This window comes from Hemitrygon akajei, chromosome 8, assembly GCF_048418815.1.
Source record: "Hemitrygon akajei chromosome 8, sHemAka1.3, whole genome shotgun sequence".
Taxonomy (NCBI): domain Eukaryota; kingdom Metazoa; phylum Chordata; class Chondrichthyes; order Myliobatiformes; family Dasyatidae; genus Hemitrygon; species Hemitrygon akajei.
This window is the reverse complement of record NC_133131.1, coordinates 61,367,111-61,372,002: the sequence shown is the minus strand read 5'-3', so window position 1 is coordinate 61,372,002 and position 4,892 is coordinate 61,367,111. Positions and strand designations below refer to the sequence as shown.

The following is a 4,892-nucleotide window of genomic DNA, read 5'->3' as shown; positions in this document are numbered from 1 at the left end:
TCGGAACAGGAGGTAGGACATGTTCTTTTCTGAAACCCTGTATGGATTTGTAAAATAGTTCAAAATTGAGTTTATAACCAGCAGTTTATTATTTACAGGCATAATGAAGATGTCCAGGAATTGTCAGTGACAGATGAGGCCCTACCGTTTCCAAAATTCGATCACCCCTATTTGTTGAACACAATGCTGAGAGAAACACTTGATGCCATTAATCGACGTAAAACTTACAAAGATTCATTTCTCCTTGTTCAATTAGGTTATAATTTGATGCAAAGATTGTCTGTAATACTGGGCTGAAAGGGAACTGAACTTTATTACACACATCCACACTGACTTGGAGCATCACGGTCACATGGTCAGCTGGAGATGCCAGACCCCTGAACACACCACCACAGGGCCACAATACAACCAATACATGGGACTGGCAGATGTACCACTGTGTCCTGATCCCAGGCCACTGCACTAACACACCAAGACATGAGTTTGAATCCTACCACAGGAGCCAGGAAATTAATACTGACTGGATGATACTGTAGGGAATAAAAGTGGGTATCAGTGTGGTGACCGGGATTGTCAGAAAAATACACAAGTCCTGCGTGCGCTGTGAGTGCAGACTCTGACTGACACAGGTCTTCCCCCTTCCCCTTCTGGATTGGCAATCCTTGCTGTTGTTAGAGGAAGGAGAGGGGAGCAGTCATCAGGGGAACAGACAGGAGAACCTATGGACGTGAACGGGACACCTGAATGGTGTGTTGCCTCCTAAGTGCCAAGGCCAGAGACATCTTGGATCGTATCCGCAACCTTTTAGAGAGGGGTGGGAAACAGACAGATATCTTGGTACATTTTGGGTCCAATTACATAGGAAGTAAAAGCAAAGAGTTCCTGAAAATAGAACTTGGAGACCTTGATAGAAAGCTCAGAAGCAGTACTCCAGGGTTGTAATTTCTGGATTGCTGCCTGTGCCACGTGCTGGTGAGGGTAGAAACAGGATAATTTGGCAGATTAAAATTAAAGATGGTGCTGGGGCAGGGCTTCAGGTTCCTGGATCATTGGGATCTCTTCTGGTGGAGGAATGACCTGTTCAAAAGGAATGGGTTGCACTGGACCCGAGGGGGCACAATATTCTCAGAGAGGTTGATAGAGCTTTTGGGGAGGTTTTAAACAAATTTGGTGGGAGGGTGGTTGGAAACTGGAGTGAAGGGATAGGACTGATGGTAAAAATGAAAAGACAGTGTACAGTCAGACAGTCAGATGGGGCGGACAGATGTGAGGACAAAACTGTAGCCAGCAAGGCGAGTATCAGTGCATTTGGGTGCAGAATTAAAAAGGGTAGCAAATACAGTAAACGAAGTGTTATATTTCAAAGCATTGAGTATGAGAAATAAGGTGGACAATCTTGTTGCTCTTGTCCATCATTAACAGGGCGTTTGGTCCATATTCTGCTATCAATCTCCCTGCTTCACAAGCCTCCTCCCACCTACTCACCATACCCAGTGACAGTGCTCTCAACTCCCAGGTCCCTCATGCATTTATATTGTTAACCCATGATATTCGATCTCTGCTGTTGCATTTCAATCACTCCTGTGCCAGTGAGTTCCACATCCTCTTCACTAAATTTCTTATTGGATTCATTATCAAATCCATCACTGATTTGAAATCCTCCATTTCATCTTTCAGAATCCATGCTTCATTACCAACGCCAGATTTTACTGCACATCCATAGTTGCCCCAAAGAAAGTGACAGTGAATGCGTCCTGAACAACTGCAATTCTGGTTAAGGATCTCGCACTCCTGATGGGGATTTAGGCCGAGCCATCACAATGACGGAGTGGCAATATCTTCTCAATTAAAGTAAGTGCTGGGAATACTTGGCACTTCAGTCAGCATTCTGCAGAGAAACAGAGCAAATGTGTCAGGTTAATGGCTCTTCCTTAGAACTGATGAAATATCACTGCCATGATTAAGAATCACATCACTTCTGAATCACTAACTGCTTCTTTCTCTACAGAATGCTGCATTACTACCAAATCCTTTTCAGTATTTTATGCTTCTTTTCCCCAGATTTCCACCTTTTTTCTCCTTGAAGATGTAGCAAGTGATACAAGCCATAGGTTGGAAAATGTTGTTAAATGCTGGATGGAGCTGCACAAATTTAGGTAAATACAGAACATTTATAATTATTTCCAATATTTAGCTTGTGGCATATGGCAAAAAGGTCTTGGGATATCAGCAAAGTAGTAGTCACTGTAGTGTACCCACATTCTCCCGATTATCACCGATTTCTGGTCAACAAGTTTTCGTTATCAGTGAAGTCCAGCCAGATGATTAGATTATTTTCTGTGGAAATAATCCATTGACTGCAATATCATTATTTGCCACATGCCAGCTCACACTTAAATATTGTCTGAGTTGCAACCCTACCCCCTCCCTTTCGTCCGACTCTACCCCATCCCTCTCCCCCCACCAACCTATCGTCCCTCATCAAATGGCCTCACTCCCCCATTTACAACCGTCCCCTTCTTCTCACTCCCACGCCATTGCTTCCATCCGGTGTTCCTATCCATACTCCTGTTTCCGGAAGTCCCCCCTCCCCAGTCACCCAGAAAGAGGACACCGGCTTCACCAGAGAGACCCTTCATCTGGAAGATCTTGATGGACTGCTGTGGATTTACGGTTGAGGACATTTACTACATACAGGACTTCACTGGCTTCTTTGATGTGACCTTCCGGCACACCACAGGATGGCAGAGGCTGCTCCAGCAATTTCGAGAGAAGGGAAGCGAGGCACCCTTGTCGCTGCTAAAGGCACAACCCTTCTTTGCCGCCACCACCCAGCAGGAAAAATAAATAAATGAAAAACCAACAAATAAAAAATAAACAAAAAAATCTGTTCTCATCAGTTTAATATCTGATACGTCCCTTATCTGGGGACAATATATTAAATTGATTTTTGGAACAGGAAGCTGGAATAGGAGCTTGCTCCGTCCGCTCCGCATATCGACCCGGTATTGTAGTGCCTCCGGGAACAGTGCACCTCCCCTCGGGGAGATTAAACAACAAATAAAGAGTAGAATTCAGTTATCCGTACGCATTAAGCCTCTTAGGCTTTTTCCCCTATTTAGTCCTTGTACTTTTACAGGCCTCTTAATGCTATGTTTGTTCTTAATGAAGACATAGGCTTGTGTGGGTAAAACATTGTTTACTTACAGAATAGCTTCAGCTCGACGAGGAAGAGCGTATGCAGTGTAAGTGTTTCTGTTTGCAGCGAAGCTGTCTTAATCTCTGCTCTATCAGTAGATACTGGGGTGGGTCAGAGATGACAATGGTGTCGACATAGGCCTGTATATCAATGCTAATCTCTTGTGCTCACTCTTCCTTTCTTGCTTGAGACAACACATCAGGAAAACGTATTTTCCTGGTGGGTGTGTAGGTAGGTCATCTTCACATATTTCTGCAGCCTATCGACATGTGCTGTATTGTCCCCTCCCTCACCCTCCTGCATGGTGGTATGTGCTCCCTCTAACCTCATGCTTCCTGCAGGATGCTCCAAATGACTTTTGTATCAAAGGGGTACTGGTATGTTAACTGGCTTTGCTGAATTTCCCCTTATTGTAGTAGGGTGGCAGGAAATCTTTTCTTTTGGGGAGGGGTGAATGGTGAATTTTCTGGGGCAAGTGCAGTTTGATTCTCAGCCCTCAGGTTGGAGTAGGCTAGTAGAGGTTTAGATTTAGGGAAATCTGAGGGAGTGGCTCTTCATTTAGAAGGTGGTGTGAGTGTGAAACAAGCTGCAAGCAGAGGTGGTTGATGCAGGCTCAATTTTAACATTGAAAGAGAGGGTTGGACAGGTACATGGATGAGAGGGGTTTAGTACAGTGCAGGTGGATGGGACTAGGCAGAAGAACAAGCCTGTATGGACTAGATGGGCCAAAGGCTCTGTTTCTTTGCTGGAGTGCTCCATCACTTTATTACTTTAGAAGTGTTGATAGGCATGAGAGAAAGAATAGGTCACAGAAAAATAAATGCAGCAATATCAATGGGAATGTAGAAAGCTGGCATAGATTTGGTGGGCTGAATGGATCCTACTGCTATAATTTCATATTGAATTCTGTAGAGTATTTTGACATTTTGCACTGTGCTATGATCTGAGAATCAGAGATTCACAGTACAACATTCAACATTTGGGTTAAAAAGAGAGAGATTGGATGAGCTAGGGCTGATTTACTGTAGGATTCACCAGTGGCCTCTGAACTCAACTCTTCCTGAAATGAGCTAAGCTAACCATTCCTAAGTTGATTGCCTACCATTCCTATTGAACTAGCCCAGTAGTTTCAGTAATATTATCCATATGTGAAGCCTAGAGATTCAACATTCACATTGCAACATTCCTTTTGCAGCATGCTGAAGTTGGATCATATCCTTCAGGAACAGTATTGTTTTCCTAATGCTATGCTGGATTTTCAATAACTCCAGCCAGGACATTTCAACCTGAAGCCCCCTGCCGAAGCCCCAGCAGCAACTTTCACTCTGATCTGCAAATAGCACCCTTCCACTTTCCAGGCTCTGAAGGTGCTCTATGATATCCAACACTCTCTTCCTTCATTGTCACTCCTCTTCTGTAAACACGATGGATTCAAAGGTCTTTCGCTGATGAAGTGCCCAATTCTTGCCATGAGGCTCAGTCCAGCTTTTCACCCCAGGCACCTATTTTCAAGTTTAGCTTCATTCCCGGAAATATGTAATGCCCCTTCTGGGTCCATGAAATTTTCAAGCCACTGTCTCTCCTCTTTTAAATTTTTCACTGCTCAAATTTGCATAATTTAAGAACTCATTACTGGTCCAGAATTTTATTCAATTTGAAAGTACATAGCACTTTAACAATGAACATTGGAAGG

General features: G+C 43.8%; 1 pseudogene; it reads left to right on the top strand.

Moving 5' to 3' along the window:
• The first annotated feature begins 2,809 nt into the window (after positions 1-2,809).
• On the top strand, positions 2,810-3,039 carry LOC140732559 (U2 spliceosomal RNA; annotated as a pseudogene).
• The last annotated feature ends 1,853 nt before the right edge of the window (positions 3,040-4,892 follow it).